The following is an 18,423-nucleotide window of genomic DNA, read 5'->3' as shown; positions in this document are numbered from 1 at the left end:
CTAGCGTTACATTCTCTTTGTGCCTGAAATACCTCCAACGGTTCAGCGTAATCAACATTTTCGCTTGTTATTTCACTTCGTAAAAGTTTACGTCTGCATCTTGTTCGTCACTCATAAAGGATACTCAACATCTAACAACAGAACAAAGGAAAGAAACCAAGACCAATGCGTTCATTCGTCGTTCGAATTCCAAATCTCTCGATAGCAATAATTACTTTCTTCAGGATATACCGACGTATTTCCGTTCTTGTTACATCGAGGTGGTCGTTGAAACGAATCGAAGAATCGTATTACGCGATACAAACTGTATATCAGAGTATAGACATTAAAGTATTCGGATCATTCATGGATCATCGATTCATGGGGAAAAAATGCAGAGAATCGAACGACGGGGAGGCGAATTCCTCGATTCGAGAAACGTTGCCCCAGGAACGTTCCTCCACGGCGCGGTCGCACCTTGGTGCGTTCGGAGAATCGCAGAAAGGTGGCTGGCATCGGTTCAAAGCGACGTAATCGGCCGGTTGCGTCGCTGCTTATTCGGAATCCCGGATAGAGGATACCGTAAAACGGCGTGCACACGCTTTATTACATCTGCTGTGCGTAAATTTAGGCACACGGAATCACGAGGCTGCTACGCGTCTCGGTTCGCCACGCTTTAACCCATTAACCACTTGGCTAAACGCGTACCGACTTCTCTCCAAGAATTAGCTATCGCTTGTAATTTAATTCGAAACTCTAATTTTATTAAAAATTCTATTATACTTTCTTCTCCACGTGTATTTTAAATTTATGCTCTATTTTTAACGCTCGATAACTATTTTAGTGGGTAGCGTGCATTGTTTTTCACGAATCTTTACATGATTTAAAAGAGATAAAACGTGTTTACCAAGAGTAACATTTTTATATAGATGGTAACACGAAATCTCCTTATAAACGATAACGAGTATCAAATTATGCGCATAGGTTAGATGTTCGTAAGATTATGAACGCTTAGTAACCAAATATCCATGTATGTAACCACTGTATGGGGATAAGTGGTCGCTAATGACTCCATTGTTAACGTGACCACTTTAAAATAAACTCGTACAAAAAGAAATATCGTTAGGGAGCAACGAGTTAATTTATAACGACGTTGTCTTCGGGTCGAGGTCTACGTGTCTGGATTTTCCAAAATCATGTTCGACTCATGTTCAATCGCTTATTCTTTATTTTCGTGGCGAACCAAGCCCACATCCATTCAAAATATTCCAGTCACTATCGTTCGTTCATTATGCGTCTTTTACGTACGCTTTATTACTTCGTGTACTTAAAATTCCTGCGACCTAAAGCGTTTCTTAAAGACATCCGGACGCACCGCTAATTACATACCTGGCCAACGTTTGCCTTTATGCGCGCTGCTCGTAACATTTTCCCGACTGCTTAATATCCACTTTCTAATTGATACGATATTTAAGAGCTTACTGCAAATTCTTACCTCAGATCTAAGCGTTTAAACTGCTAATTGGGTCACACCTTAACGAGAAACTGCAATCGCTTTAGTGGTATTTCCCTTCAAGAGCTTGTTCACCCAAACATAATCCGATCTAACTTGATCTCTTCTGGCAAATTTTGGACATCGAGTCAAGATTAATCTGGAAAAATATTACGTTTCTAAAATGTATCCCTATTTCGTAAAGGAGATGCTGGAAAGCTGAAAAAGCTCGAGTTGAGAAAAGTCGTTGATCCGCGTAATTGCACGAAAAACTTCTGCTATCACGAAATGTAAAGTAAGATGTCTGTAAAAGAACGACGATACTTAACGCGATCCAGAACTCAAAGCGTCAAAGCGCGAATAATAAATCGTCGTATAAACATCGCAACTTGCACGTTTCGAGTCTTATCTCGAGCAAGTACTTCTGAGTGAAAAGCAACGATCGAGATCATAAATCGAGGCAAGATCATAAAGCTGGCCACAAAGACGCTTTTCAGTCGATCGATCGAGTTGCACCGCGGCCGAAAGATAATTTCTTTTTTCATCCGTTTCTTTCTTCGGCAGGCGACACTCTCGAATCGAGCAGCTCCCTCGCATTCCTCGGTTCGATTCACCAGCCTCGGAGATCGTTGCCTCGTTCACGGCCGCCCGATTCCTCGGGCTGCGTTTCGATAGAGCGCAAGTACGTGGCTGTCCGGAGAATCCGTTGCGCATACGTATGCACGCGCTCGCGCATGTGCTCCATCAAGCGATTACGAGACCGCGGAAGCAGCCTCGAAGAATGCTGGTCCCAGCGAATAATCAGCCTTGTTTAACGCGATTCCTCAGAAAGATACGACCTAAATTCAATGGAGAACTTCTCGCATGGAATTTCACGAGCGGTCGATGAATAGAAATTTTCTAGAGTAGAAGTTTCCTTTTCCGATAGAACGGCTCGCACGTATCTCGACGATTTATCGATTTTATCCTTCGATCTTCACTCTCTTCGGCTAATTTTTTATTTCTATCGTGAATTATCGTACATATTATTTGGTCGTATCTTGTAGCAGGTCGATATCAAAATTGGTAGAAATTCTTCACGATTAAATTTTATCAGTGCAGCGTGTCAACTTTAAAATACTTGCTGATTTATCGATCTTATCTTTGGATCTTTATTCCCTTCCGCTAACTTCTCAACGTTTATCGAGAATTATCGAATTATTTGATCGTATCGTGCTTGGCATATGAGTCATCCTCTTTACACTGTTCACTTTTAAACGCTTGATTTCCCTCGATGAGTCATTATTTTATTTCGTTAATTTCCTAGTTTTCTAGAGAATTATCAAATTATATTCGTCGTGTCGTGCATCAGATCCATAGCAAAATTCAAAGGAACTATTCTTCATGGATAATCAAACCTCTCCTCCTTCAGGATACACCGAAGATTTACTTAAATCACTCGTTGGCTCGTCTAATTACCCGGGGAATATCATTTTCCGCGGCTGTGGCTCCGCTCAACAATCAGGATATTCATCCAACGGATTGTTCTCCTCCGGTCTCTCAATTAATCCCGGCGCGGCAAGATGCTTCGTTCGACTCGTCTTTTTCCCAGGAATTTGCGTCGCCTCGGTTCCCTCGCGGTCGATCAGCAACATTTTTAACAAGCTTCCCGTTCCACGGTCCCCTGCAATCGGTTCGATGCCGCAAACTAACGTTACTATCGATTCCGATTAACTCATATTTATTTAGAGCCACGTCGATGATTCACCTCGTGGGAATCGATCGAGTTTCAAAAGAGATCGATGGTTCTGTTTTATACTTTGCCAACGTTACTATGCGTACGAATAGGTTGCAGAGTTCCTTCGTTGACAGCGAGGCCGGTCAGTCTCAGGAGACTGCGGATATTCGTGAGATGAAATAATAAAATTACGAAGATAATTAGAAAAATGGAATTCAGCTGGGGAATTATTTTACGAATATTAATTAGAACGAGTATTATTCCCTAAAAATTTCGTATATTTTTCTACGTCACGTGCGTTCTGTATATATCTGCACCTTCAAATTTTTAATAGCTGAAGAACAGGCACCAAGCGTAGTCACGATATCGTCCAAATCACGAAACATCGACTGGTACAAAGATAATAGAGTTAACGAGCTATAGAGCCGAAGCTATGAACATAGAATGAAATTTTCCATGTGCGAAATATGGAAAGAAGAGTTTATACTTTGCCGTTTCCAACATACTGAGATAGCGATTAATATTTCCAGCTTTTCTACTTGCGAATGAAATACTGTTAATCATAAGTAGGCTATGAATGTTAGTGCAAACTCCTACTTTTACAAACACAATCTAGAAACGCAGCAGAAGTAGAAATTTATCGCATTCGAAGCGTTTTAGATAATTTTTATAATAATAAATTATGACAACAACGCTAATAACAGAAAAATTGCAGCGCTTTAAATTCCTCATCCGTGCATAAAGATTCACAGTCTAGTTGTAAATTATTATCTTTTACATCGTGCAGAATCTTAAAACAGAATATACTTTTCCAAGCGGACCTGCAGACTTATATTACGTTTTAATGATTTAATTTAGACCTCGTTGCATCCTATCTCATACCCTACACCGAGATAGTATGCACAATTTTTAAAGTACTTTTAATAATAATTAACAAAAAAATATTTCAAACGAAAGTTACCCTTTTCTGAACCACCTACAAATTGAACCAGTTACAATTTCCAAAAAGTTCTCCTTTCTCTAACAATTCACAGTCACACAGCCAAAAAATTCTGCCAAATGTCCAAATTGGACAAATTGTGAATGTAAACAACTAAAACAAAAAAAAAAAAATTCACAGTCATCTTGTCTTTTTTAAACGGCACGGCGTATCTTTGATTTTATAGAATCATAGCCAATACCAAGTAGAATTCAACCATCTGTAATACTATGATCTTCGAACGAAGCAATTTGTAGCTGATTCGAAACAGGTGAACTTTCGTTCGAAACGTTTTCTAGTTACATTATTAGAAATACTTCAAAAATCGTGCACGTCGTTTCATCGAACACCCAGCACATCGAAGACCTGTTTAACGTAACCAGTGCCACTGTTCCGTTCGCAAGGTTCAAGCGTTCGAGTACAGACGCGATGTTATTTACTTTTGTTGACGATCGTTGCGCGAGTAGTTGGCGAGCAGTTTTGCTTAACGCGCTGGCGGCATTATCGTTCGTCGGCCACACGAATCATGCGTTTACGAGCATGTTCGGGTGTCAAGACACGGCCAGCGAACTGTGTTCCATGTTGAAAACAAGGAGACTTAAACGAGTTGGGCGGAGGAAACGAGAGACTTCCGTTGCAGGTTTACTTTGGCTGAAAGCAGTACGGTTCGGTCCGTATTCTTCGAACCGGACGATGAACAAGTTCTATTAAAGAAAACACGATGATATTAATCGGAATATGACCGTGAAATCAATCTATGCATCATAGACGTTGATCGTTAGAGATCGAAGTTCGTTCACACCGTTGATTTACGATCGTTCTCGACGGCGATTACGTGCGTTACGCAAGCGTTAAAGCAAGAATATTGAATTGTCTGAACCGTTTGCGCCAACGTCCGCCAGTTAAACGACTAGATGACTCGTGTCTTTGAAAATTCTCATAGTTAATAGCGTGCTCTCTGTTCGAAGTAAATGTAGCATTAAGGGAGGCAAAAGAATCGAAAGCAGCACGCTCGTAAAAAGTTACGCGGCTCGACCCAGATTTCGCTTCGTTCTCGCGGAACAAAGGGGTATAAATCAATTTTAAGCGTGTACGATTAAAATTTCACGGAAACTAACTGGACGCGAAGCGGGATCTTGAAATTATCGTGTCGCGTGGGTCAGCGCGCCTCTTATCGACGATAACCCCGCGAAGTTGCAACGAAGTAATCCACCGGTGTGTCGTTTCACTTCCTGCAGTGGTCTTCTTCTCTGATTCGCGTGCAATATCGACGCTTATGAAAGACGATTGGAAGTAACGCGGCTGAAATTACTTGGAACTTAAACGGAAAGATTCGATAGAAAGTTTCCTTATAAATAAAAATTTCTTCTTTCGATGCAATTAATTCCAGTTCGCCCGATTCTACCGCAAGTGCGTAAGAAATAAGATATTTTTACATGGCAAAAACCGAAGGAATTCGGAGAGCAATGGCTGGCTAAACAGAGAAAACGTAACGAACTCATTCACTGCGCTATAACTAAATACTAGACCGTAATTACTCATCTAATTGGAGCGTTGATTTTGATACAACTTATTACTCCGCCGAGCTGAAATTTATTAAATCAGGAAAATATCATAGAACGGTATTTCGCGAATCTCTTTTTCTAACGGAATCGAGGCGGGTGCGAATTTCAAACGGGATAAAGTTGGTAGCGATGTGGAATGGCGAAGAGAAGATGCCGGTTTAATTGGTGTGGCGATTGCGAATCGCCGCCTTTCAAACGATTCCAAGCTGCGTGCACGCGATACGCGCACAATTCATCGTTTTACTGTTACAATCAGCGTCGTCGATCGCAATTGATTCACAAAGAACGCTGCCGCGTTTCGATCGAGTCGCGTTCCACGTTACCTTCCGTTTTTTTTCTTGTCTCGTGTATCGTTTCAGTTCACGTGGAAACATCGTAGAAGAGTACACTACGCAAGAGCAAAATACGTTAACCTCGTACACAACAGCAGTCAAATTACTACAAGAACATATCACAAAAATAGAAAAGTGGCTGCAAGGTAAACAAATGAAAGCAAACCCCGATAAATGCAACCATATTACATTCACACTGCGAAAACAGAAATCACCAAACATTATACTAAACGGCACACACATACCGCAAACAAGGCAAGTCAAATACCTAGGACTCCACCTAGAAACACAACTCACATGGAAACAGCATACTAAATCAATAATAGACAAAATACAGACAACAAGGAGACAACAAGGAGACAAATGCATTGGCTAACAGATGGAAAATCCAAATTAAGCATAGAAAATAAATTAAAAATATACAAAACGATCATAAAACCATTCTGGACGTACGGAATACCACTATGGGGGACAGCAGCAATGAGCCATATAAACAAAATAGAGACAGTACAAGCTAGAATTCTTAGAACAATAGTAAACGTCCCATGGTACGTTAGAAACGAGGATATACGGAAGGACCTGGGAATACCAACGATCAAAGAGGAAATTAGCAGGTACGCAGGAAAATATAAAGAAAGAATAGGAACACGCCCAAACCGACTAGCTGTGGAAACGGTCAACACCTCAAACATGGATAGAAGACTGAAAAGGAAACACCCAGCAGACCTCACGAAGGACACAACCTAACAAACACGAAGATGGTATCCCGCTGGGGGTAGCCACCCACATAATAATCAAACAGCTAAAAAATTCTACCAAATGTCCAAACTGGAAAAATTATGAATGTAAAGAATTAAATAAAAAAAAAAACCTCGTACACCGCATACGTCTTCAGATTTAGAAGCTAAAATGCCAAATGTCGTGCGTGCTATTTACCGGATATGAAATAATTTCGTTACGGTGAAGTCGATGCTCTAGAAATCTTTAGAAACTGATTAAAAGAAGAAAATTCTCCGAACAAGTATTCACGATATATCGATTAAACGACTCTTGTTCTCTAAAATTATGTTTTTGTGTCGTTCACGTGTCGAAATATGGGATTACGCTGGTTTTGCATCACTTGATACAACCTCGGTCGTCGTTCGACGACTTTATTATTAGCCGGTCTCCAATTAGCTCTAACTTGAATGCTCTTCTAATTTTAAAACGTCATTGACTTCACATGGATATATCGATTCATCGAATCAACAATTCTTGTACTTTGCACTTGCGAGATTGAAATTTCCTACAGAGCGAAATCAAATGGAAAAGACAGAAAAAGACGAGGAACAGAGGCAAGGCAATTAGCAACAACTTTCGATATTCGTATTAGAACAAATCGATTTACACCGCATGACCAGTTCGTAATTCACGTCGCCGACTTTTTACTACGCTCCGTTTTCTCCTCGACGTGCGTGTTACAGTTCTGCTCGGTCGCGTTGTACGATCGTTTTATTTTCTTCCGATGGATTCTGTAACCTTCGGCCCTCGTGTAACGTACCGTGAATGGAAAAGTTACGTCAAATGATGCGATTGTCGTAACGAGAGGAATGTAGGCGAGAGAAGACCGCGAACCTGTTCCATCGAGACGAGCTCGGAGAATTTGCAGATTCATCGGAACGATAGACGGTGAGGACGGCGAGCGAAACGTTTCCGGTGTATCGTCCCACGCGCGCGCGATTCGTTTTTATGATTCTTAAATAACCGCGTGGGATCTTACGATGATACGAACGCGTCAAATTTCTACCCTATACGAAGCTGATTCTATCGTCCCGAGTAATTGCAAGACCCATAAGGGTCGCGTATCCCAGTTATTTCCAACGCTGCAAACTTTTTACGTTCTTTGATTAATCCTGCCACATTATATTGTTATATCTGTGTTTGTATAATCTTGTGATTCTGTCGTAACGTTATCGACACAACGTTCTTTTCGATTAACTTTAGACACGGTCATTATCGCGCAACTAGATCGATATTGTTAGCATGACAAAATCGCTTCTGTTCGATCCTCTCGGTGTGAACGAATCATCAAGAATCGATACCACGAACAACGTATCTGAAGAGTTACAATTTCTTACAATGACTCCGAGTTTGGAAGCAACGAAACTCGAAGATCCTGACATATCGGGTTGCCTTGCACCGATGTTCTCTTTCCTCCGTCAGCCGAATTGCAGAACGCTCACGACTCGTCCTCGCAAATCTAATTTTACACCAAGCTACGATTTCCACGCATTACAAGCCTAATGAGGGACGGCGGAGCAAACAGGGAAATTCCAGCGCAGTGTTTACGTCGTTGATAAATCACCGTCTCGACAAACGAGTCGCGCGATCATTAACCCGCTCCGATATTAATAATCCTTCCTGCCATGTCCTGTAACTCGGCCACTAGCCGAAGGAAAATACAAGGTTGATGATCTTTGCGCGGAAAATCCTTCGTATCCGTTTTTAGCGTTCTTCCTAGATGCTTCACGATTAACCGGAACTTGTTTCATCGCCATCTTCAAAGTACACGGGCATCGCGTGCAATATTTCCATATCATCTTGCTTTTTCTTCCAGTCGTATGAATATTTTATCGAATATTTTATAATAATTAATTTGCCGATTAAACGGCACCTATTACGATCAAACGAATCTATTCCACAAGCTTAAAGTAATAGAGACATTTGCATATTTCAGATCGGATATTCTCCCATCTGAGGAGTTGAATTTTGCGGAACAGCTTGGTACGACGCGAAATGTTTTAGTTTCATGGCACTTTTCGAGTAATACAAATCGCTCGTGCGTGACAGTTATCGAGTATCGCGTTGTATCCCTTTTAGATTATTATATTTACGCAAGCAAAAAAACCGCTTCTCCACAAAGTCCTGCATTGATTTCGTTCGATCGTATCGCGGTTTCGATCGACGAGATTCGCCAGACAAACAAGTTGTCAAGTCGCGCGAAACGAAGGACGATGAAGAGGCCGAAAGACAAGTGGGTGAACGCCGCGAAGTTTTTCGCCTCGATACTGAATCGAACTGTTGTATACAGAAGGCATCTGCGAGAACGTCGAGTAGTACTCGGCATCCGGCTGGTTCTGGCCATCGAGAAATCGAGGACAGGCGGCTATTTATATTTATATGGGCAGCTATTTAGCCGAACGCTGAAATCGGCCGGCTGGCAAGAGTTGGCAGCCGCGGGAAAATTCTCAGCGTCGCCTCGCTTTCCATACAAAGCTTTCGTCGAGCTCTTTTTGCATCGATTTCGCGCGCGTATCAACCGTCCGCCTTCGCGGCCCTTTTTTCGCGAGAACCGCTAATGCCACTTCCCTTCGTCGTCTCGCTGAACCGCTGGAGAATTTTAAGTGCGAGTAAACGCAGGTATCCTGTTTCGGAATTGAATAGAATTCGTGAGATTTCACGGAGAATCGCTTAACGGTTTAGACGTTTCCATAGAAATTGAAGAGTAAACGAAGCTTGGAAGAATGAAGAATTCTATGGAATTCCATGTAGGGTACACTGCTTTTCATATGTATTAGGACATCTGTCAATTTCATAGCTTGAAACGTTGTAAGAATAATGTACGTCGAAAACGATTAACCAAATCGTGATTCGATACTTATTCGGACATTTAGTGAAATTTCGAAATCGTTTGGTTTATTATTTCTTGCTTGAGAAAAATACGTGCGTCTAACTACGATATTTGTTTTAGTATATTAAAGCTAAATTACTATTATCACAACTATTAAAGAAGTGCTAGAAATTTATTCAATTATTTAATTTTAGAATTTTAGAATTTTAGAATTTTGGAATAGTGCTCGAACATCCTAATCGCTGTATGTAAAACTATTTGAAAAAATTGCAGTTACATAGTGACTTGTAATAATTAATTTGCCGATTAAACGGCACCTATAACGATCAAACGAATTTATTTTACAAACTTAAGGTAATAAAGACATTTGCATATTTTAGATCGGATATTCTTCCATCTGAGAACTTGAACTTTACGGAACAGCTTGCTGTGACGCGAAATGTTTTAGTTTCAAGTGCACTTATCGTGAAACACTTTACGGCGGATTCTTAAGTGCAACGCTAGTCCGAATATCTCGCTTCATTAAATCCCCTAGCGGTGTAACGATCGCGTTTTGCTTGGATGGACGTAGTTACGATCGTGCGCGCATTCTTCGCCAGTGTTCCGGGGAAATGAGTTCCGGCCTGGCGTTTCCTAGTCCTCCGAGTTCCGGCGGTTTAATCGATTCGCCTTTTTCAGCCCGCGAAGAAAGTAATTTGCTCGATTTGGAGAAACAAACGTAGCGCTGATTTGCATAATCGTGCGACTTTGAGCCAAACCAACCGCAATCCCCGAAAAGTTCCAGGAGTTTCGATGAAGCTTAATAAAACACTGAACATTCTGAGAAATTGAAATTGATCGGATGCCATTGAGAAGACTAATAGAAAATGACAGAAAAATTCGCGACGTTTTCAGTTGAAACGTCGTAAAAAGACACAAGCTGACACAAAGCGCGAGATTAAAACATTTTGTGACAATGTACAGCCCCTGATACGCGATCCAGATTGTTAGAGATACGATTAATTGGTTAGAATTATTTTTTCGTACGAAATAAGAATTCGGAATACGAAGGATAGATTGGAGAAATGGCGTAAATCAAAAACAATAATATTTATAGTACCATCTTCTTTCTCTACTTCCCAATATATGAAATTGATGGGTGTTGCTTTTGAACAGCTGATTTGTTAGGAAGTTTTGTCAAACGAGGGAAAATACCAAGTTTGATGGAAGAACGAACAAGAAAGGACTGACAAGGCAACGTGTTGCAGCCAGTAGGAGGATAATCGAGCGTCACGCACAAATGCAACGCAACGCTGACTTTCTCGTCGACCATGTGAACTGCAGCTGCAGAACGGAACACGTGGTCACCCGTTGTGTTCTCTCTCCATGCGGATCTCGCCGATGAAAATAAATATTCCTTCTAGTCCTGGCGCAGGCTAGCCACCGAACAGAGAGTACGTTGCAACATCTGATAACACAGCGCAAAGAACCGATCTTTCCTGCGTAAATTGCCATTTTGCACAACGACTGAAAAAGCAACGGGCCGACAAAGGTTGCGGCAAACGTGCCAGGCGAAATTGCGCGATCCAACGAAACGGTCGACGATACTTTCACGCCTTCCAACTACGAAATAACCGTGTTTCAAACGCCAATGACACCGTACTCTATATCGTAGAAACCTGTACAAGATCGTATAGCAAGGTTAAACGTATATCGTGTTCATCGAATTCTATTTCGCTTATTTTACCTTCACTACGAAAACGCGTTTGTTTGGCTAAGCGAAATTTTCATTTCGCGATTTCTTTCATAAATTCGAAATAATCGCAGATGAAATTCAAAATTTCATCGATCATAGACCAACAGCCTTGAATATACAGTTTCGTACGGATTGCCTATATTGTAGAGAGATCGGAATCACCGTTTTGCAAGGCGAAGTTTTCATCGAGTGGAACGAGTTCGAGGGAGAGCAGTTGTCGGAGTCGTAAAAGGTGGATGAGGAGCGTGTAAAAAGAGACGAAGGAATCCGAGGATCGCGTGTTCCCGGGGTTCTCGGTCGAAGCCGGAGAAGCAAGTTAATTTTCCCGGGGCTTCCGGTGACCTTGGCTACCGGTGCACTTACGAAGAAAGAAACCGAGAGGCAAACTCTCTCATTCATTGTGTTGCAGGGTAGCGAAGAGGATAATCGGGGGAGCGAGCACTCGGTCATCCTCATCGTTCTCGCCGGAATGCCGCAAATACCGATTCCCCGCAGGTCGTTCACCCGCCCTCCGCGACTCCACTCTCTCCTCGTCCCTGTTTGCTCGCCTCAGCCTCGTAGAAAACCGAGAACTCGTTCTATAATCGTGTTCCTTTCCAAAAATTCACCCCACGTCTTTGGATAAATCACCAGGTTCTTTTTGCAAAATGTTAACTGATGCGTTTAGCCGTTTGATTTATCATCCTCCTCGCGGATATATACATTCGTGTATAACCACGCGATGTTATAAAATAAAGCCAGAAGTTCATTGGACGATACTTTACAAAGGAATAGAAATAATAATTTAAGCGATTATTCCATTGATTATAATTTTCTTCGGCTTCGATATCGATCGAAATGCGAGGATCGTGCAGGATTTTCAGGTCTGAGATTTTGAAAAGAACCGGTAGATCATGGTGATCCTCGTGTTTTTCAGGATTATGAGAAAACAACGAGAGTAGGGAAGGAAGGCGTGGAAAGCGAAATCGAGTCCATCGGCCTGTTTTAATTGCGGTTACCTGGTTCCCTTGCGGTTCCCGGTGAATCTCGGTTTCGGGACGGGGATCGGAGGTCTCTCATTGTGAAACGAAATTAACATCGATATCGCGATCGAAAAAGCTTGTTTTTAATTGTAATCGCAGCATTAGCGGCAGATATTTGCACGTTTATTGGCCTGCTAGCTGTAGGTTATGGTAGTTGGAAGAGAACCCACGGGGAAGCCACTCTCTGCGGGGCTGGGTCGTCGAAAAATACGAGAGTCCATTAAATGCAAATACAGCGATTCCAGCAAGCGGTGGCCCACGAAATTTACGTATCAAAAGAGGAAGAACAGGTCGATTCGGTAGTTTGGTGAGAAAGAGAAACAGGACGGTTCGAGATTAGCCACCTTTTTCAGAGGCGAGAAATATCTGAAAGTTTCTCAATTATCCGTGTAAATCTCCACCCACGATAGCAACGATCAGGCCTTTTTCGATACTCACGGATATATAATCTCCTCGCTCGATGCTTGGTGGATTGAAACGAGATAGCGATTCGATATTGTATGTACGCATCGAATTTCGTTAAATTTACCGTACATAATACAAATTTACAATGTAAAGTAAAATTTGCCAAACGTTATTTTCGTGGTATCCATGGAACCCACGTTTCAACTATAATATTGTACACAAAACAGGCTACAGAAAATTGTATACGCGTATATATTAAATTTTACTAACTTCGATATACACAACATAATTTTCCGGTATAATATCGAATTAATTGAACGTTATTTTTAATTCGAATTGTGGTATAAATTTTTAATCGATTTAGCCTGCGACAAATTCTGGTCTAAATTTGAATGCTGGAACGGTAGCTTTTCAGCGAAAGAAATCGATAGTTCCACGACCTGGAAATAACAGTCGGCATTCCAGCGCCTAATTCTGGACAAAAATCGTAAAATCCTTTCGCTCTCGTCAACATCCCCCTCGAGAAAACAAAGAAGCTGGATGAAATCGATGGATGCGAAAGCAGAGTCTCGCGGGAATTTCTCCGCTTCGTTCTCGTTAAGAACAGTTTGCTGACCTGACGCAGGCATATGGAGGAATCGGGGAAGGCGTACACGCTGACGTCTGCCGTCTGCCAAGGCAATTGTCGAACGACAAGGCCCCGTCTGCTTTCTTGGTAGCTCGCGCGACAGTTCGCGATCATTGTTGCGCGATTATTAATCACGATAACGAACAGCGTGGCCGTAGGATAAATTTGTCACGCTTCTGCGAAACAACGTTCCGTCTTCATTAAGCCTCCCGCCTCTTCCTACTGCTCTCTCGACCGTAACTTGCCAACAAACAATGTACAGTACTTGGCTACTGTAGCTTTGGGAAGACGGGAAAATGGAAATTTTGGATGGTTGAAAATTTATCAAAATCGCTTCACTCGAATTAATTATATGAGCAGCAAGCTACATTCACAGTCAATTTACATGCAATGGTTGGAGAAAGTATCGGCGCATCGTTGTACTTATTATAATTAATTATAATTAATACTACTTATAATACCAATTATAGTTAACACGCTATGAATGGCACGCCAGTTTTACAAGGTTTGGCCATGGCACAACGATGAATTTTTTATTAAGCGACACATATAACGTTGAAACATTACACAAGAGATATGTTACGGTGTATAATCATCATTAATGAATTTATCTCAATGAGGTCATCGGTAACCCCCATGGCGCTGTAGTGCAATTTCGCTCGATTCACTTATTTTTTGCGATTATCAATTATCTCATATCGTTTCTTCGCGTTGCTAAATAAGTGTTCTATGTTGTTACGTCCGGGACCTGCCATAAATCATAATCCATCCCTTGGTTATACTTATTCGGACAATAATCCTAAAGAACCGTCACAAGATTTAGCAATTTTTATTTTACTGTCAAGCATTATTGTTCGTTAAGATAAAACACGGAAAAAGCGGGTTTTTCTTATGTTCGACAGCCACTGGTGGGGGTGGGGGGTGCACATAATTTCGTCACACCATTGCAGTAACGATGGTAATAATAAAAAATGTATAACTATTGACATTTGTTCAAATTATGTATTTCTACTAATCTTGGTGTGCCGGTCATCGGTCACCCCCACGGCCAAGTCGAGTGCCGGTGACCCCCATGGCATACAACGTGTTAATTAAGTTTAAACGCGTTAAATTTCGTATCATTTACTAATGTTTCGAAGGATCGCAAAAGTTTGATGCTACGTAAGTGAAGTGTGTAGCGCTTGATAAAAGAAATGCTTCGTTGGAAAGTAATGGTAGAAGAAACTACGGAAGCTTTGCCTCTTTAGAAACGTTTAACCGAGTTGCCTGAAAATTCCTGACACAAGGAATCAAGCGTTTATCGTTAAACTGTACCGAAATAATTTCCGCCCTTTCTTGCGTCCCTTGTTCTCGTTTTCTACACAATGAACAGACGACCATCGTAAGAACGTGTCGAATGCAACGTTACGGGTTTCGAATGACTATTGCCCGGGGGAAACAGATGGAAAGAGTCACTTTCCTGCGGCTTACTAGGATGACAAATGGTGCCTTTGAAACCACGCTCTTTGGCACATTTCCATCGGTTCGATGTTTTCTACCGCGCGTTTCCTTCGCTTCCCACGTTCTTTCTCATTTTCACTCGATACTATGCCATCGATAAAATATCACCAACGAACATATTCAAGATTTGTCTAACAACTATCGAATGAAAGATACGCGCGTTTCGATAACAAGTGTCATTTTCTCGTCGCTGATTCGTCGCTGGAATTTTGTTCGCGTCGCAAAGGAACAAATTAATTATTCGAAGGGGCGAGACGAAGCGCAACCTGCGCCCAGATTTATATAAAACCAATGGAAAGCTCGCACGGCAGCAGCGGGACTAACGAAAACCGTTTGGCGTTGAGTCAAGTATTTGGAGAATGAAGAAACGCTTAGGGTCGTGGTAAAAATGGCGCAGGAATGTAAACGGCCATATTTTCCATGCACGCGCTCGAATAAACATCACTCGACGACAGGTGTAAATAACTATGAAATCATTCGTTTTATTATTCACAGATTCCACGTTTCATCCTGATATTATTAACGCACCGCTGGTGAAATACTATTGCACCAGCATTGCAACGTTACATTTCTAATTTCTCTGTTACCTGCGCGCATTTCTATTGATCTTAAATCAAAATTGTAAGCGATCGATACGGTTGTTCGTTGCTCACTATATTATCTCATATGCTCGAGATTTTGCAATCGTAAAAGGGGAAAAGAGGAAGACTGTACCTTGTTAGTCATCGATCCTCACAATGAAGAATTAATTTTAGCCACACGCGGAACGAGTGTGCAGCAGAGTTCCGCTTTAATCGATTATCGCGTTGTAAATAAAACGTCAACCATGACTTCCATATTTTAGCAGATGCAAGTCAAGTTGATTCGACTTCTCGTAAATCTGAAATTTTGTTCAATTTCCCTATCCAAGTACGCGATTGATATTTAATTCTTAAAAGACGCGATATAAATAATAGTAAATCGGAAGGTAAATTTAATAGATATAAATAATAATTCCAACGTTGTCACCGCTCCACTTTATAATTTCTTAATCAACGTGGCTCTGTCTGAATGGTTCGTACCGTGACAAATCGATTTTAACGATCGTGTGTGGAAGAAGAGTTGGAAGAAAGATTCGTTGAAAGAGCACAGGAAAGAGTGGGGGCCATCAGTGACAGAAAGCCAGGCGTGACCTCTGGTTCGCGCGAGCGTAAAACGAAGAAACACCTCTCTGGCTGGCCAGAAGAAAAGAATAAGACAGGAACAAAGCGTAACTACTAGGAGAATAGACGAGAGGAGGAAGCACCCGTGAGTAACACCGGTTAAGTATACGAGGCTGTGAGCGCGCTTGTAAAAGTACGACGCCGCGTTTAATTTCGGCTTTCCTCGCGCCGAAAATATTCGCGCCACTTTCCGCGCCGGCATAGCTTCGCAGCTAACAGGCATTCCTACGGGGACTGGTGTCAGTTACCTAATTATAGTTGCATAGAAATCTGTAAGGGGACACCGCGACAGATCGGGCCGCGCCTTCAGCAACTCGGGTTGCAGTGAAAACGTGCAACAGACGCCCGCGCGCACGCACGCACGCGGAAGATTCTTTGCGTGCACGCTTGCGTGCGTGCGCCGCCGCAACTTCCGGATAAACCTCGAGACTCCCGTTCCCAGTATTTTCCTTTATTTTCCGACCAATTCTTTTCTCCTTTTTCCTCTCGCAAATGGAAAATCTGTTTCGCTAATCTCAGCTTTTCGACGACGAGGAACGCCAATCGTTCTTTTCCAAATAATCGCATATACGAAGCACGGATGTTTATAAATTACGTTCGATGTCTTTCATGGAAGATCGATTTTCAAGTTCCATACGTTTGTTAACGATTCTCTCTCAGAGATATCACTTCGTTCGATTTTCAAGTATTATACAATGTACGTCGGTAGGATTCGTCCCTGTCGAACATTGAAAAAGTATTACGAACTGCAGCGGAGGCATTCGATCAGGCTCGATCGAACCTCGTTACACTTACCAGCCACTTACATTGTTTAGAATCTAATCTTCGCCAAGAATGCACGAATCCAACCATTTCAATCGTAGCTCTAAAAGATTCGACGTTGATTAATGCCTGGCATTAACCAACTAGGTCTACTATTCCTGAAAGCAATCGTACAGAGAGATTTCAATTGGCTATATTTCCGAACACTATAAACCATCATTTAGGGTCAATAGAGCGGTCATGGCGCAACAATTTCGCCAGTGTATATCCGTCGAGGACTTACGAGCGCCCCGCTGTCTCATCCGCAATTGCAACGATTCGATTCGAATTTGGTGTAATACCCGGAAAGAGATTTACATGGTCCTCGACTCGAACTATCGTACGATTCTATTTCGACCGATAGTTTCAGAAATACAGAAGGAGGGATCGTGGACAAGAGGCGTGGACGCGAATCGAGGAAGCAAAGTTTCCATTATCGATTACGTCTTTGCCGGTCTCGAGCGCGGTCCATGTGCGGTTATAACCCATGGAACGACACACGGTTATTCGACGACACCGGTAATCGATCCCTTTCACTTGTCACATCAATTCGCGTTACATAAATTCAACGATTAACACGCATTAATCGGACCTCGTTTACCGATCTTTCTTCGAATAATATTTTATTTATCTTTTACCGTAATTACGATAGCTGCCTGACAGCGTTCACACGTTTATCAAAAATTGAACTCTGTCGCGTCTTTTGTTTCACTCTCGATCGAATTGTATTCTTTTATCGTCATAAGATTTCTTAATGGATAACCGATACGGCGATCGTTTCATCACCGAGACGGAAACGTTTAAGAATTCGTAAAAAAGCAGATACTTTGTAAAATAGAAATTCTTACGCAAGTCTAAAGGGATAGACACGAATTGGGTGAAAATGATATCGCGGTGGAAAATCGATAAACGCACAGGATACGCAAATTGACGCAATTATCGAGGCTGTTGCAACAGTGCAAGTGGGTGCACGAGACAAAAGCACACCCTCGCGTACGTTCACTCGCCGTTGGCTTCGGCACGTACTACGCGTCCGGAATGATTGTGCAAATACTACATGATACTGCAATTTACGGGTGAACCTTGCGCTTTCGTTTGGACGGGCTCCGGTGCTCTCGCCGTCTCGCGAATCATCGTCGTAAAGTCGTGGTTTAATTACGAGACGCTGGAAACCTCTTCCCTTTCTGAATTCAAGAAATCGTGACTAAGGAACGAAGGAGAACAACCCTTGCTGCGTGAACGTTGCCATCAATTTTCTTCGGATTTTATTCTCTGGGAAACCTTTCGTAAATCGCTTCTCACACAAAGGGAAAATCATTTACTCGCATCAAGCGAGTCGAGTCTATAGGAAGCAAAACGAATAGTATCAAAATACAGACAGAGTTTTAGAATATTCGTTTGTTCGTTTATTTCTCCTTCGGTTTGCTACAGACTAACGATCATAAAATTATTCGCT

The 18,423-nt window shown here is 41.9% G+C and overlaps 2 protein-coding genes across 17 annotated transcripts in view; one reads left to right on the top strand and one right to left on the bottom strand.

Moving 5' to 3' along the window:
• LOC117164502 (erythroid differentiation-related factor 1) overlaps positions 1–18,423 on the bottom strand; it is a 90,493-nt gene that overhangs the window by 24,440 nt on the left and 47,630 nt on the right. Inside the window, exon 2 of the mRNA XM_076624791.1 lies at positions 1,475–1,631. The gene's annotated coding sequence lies outside the window, so the exon portion shown is untranslated. The remainder of the gene's footprint in view (positions 1–1,474; positions 1,632–18,423) is intronic.
• The window catches only part of LOC117164501 (uncharacterized), a 75,011-nt gene that overhangs the window by 15,434 nt on the left and 41,154 nt on the right, over positions 1–18,423 (top strand). The gene's annotated exons all lie outside the window — the stretch shown is intronic.

This window comes from Bombus vancouverensis, chromosome 15 (genome assembly GCF_051014615.1).
Source record: "Bombus vancouverensis nearcticus chromosome 15, iyBomVanc1_principal, whole genome shotgun sequence".
Lineage (NCBI taxonomy): Eukaryota > Metazoa > Arthropoda > Insecta > Hymenoptera > Apidae > Bombus > Bombus vancouverensis.
Note: the sequence above shows the minus strand (reverse complement) of the source record. Positions and strands in the feature narration are given on the sequence as shown.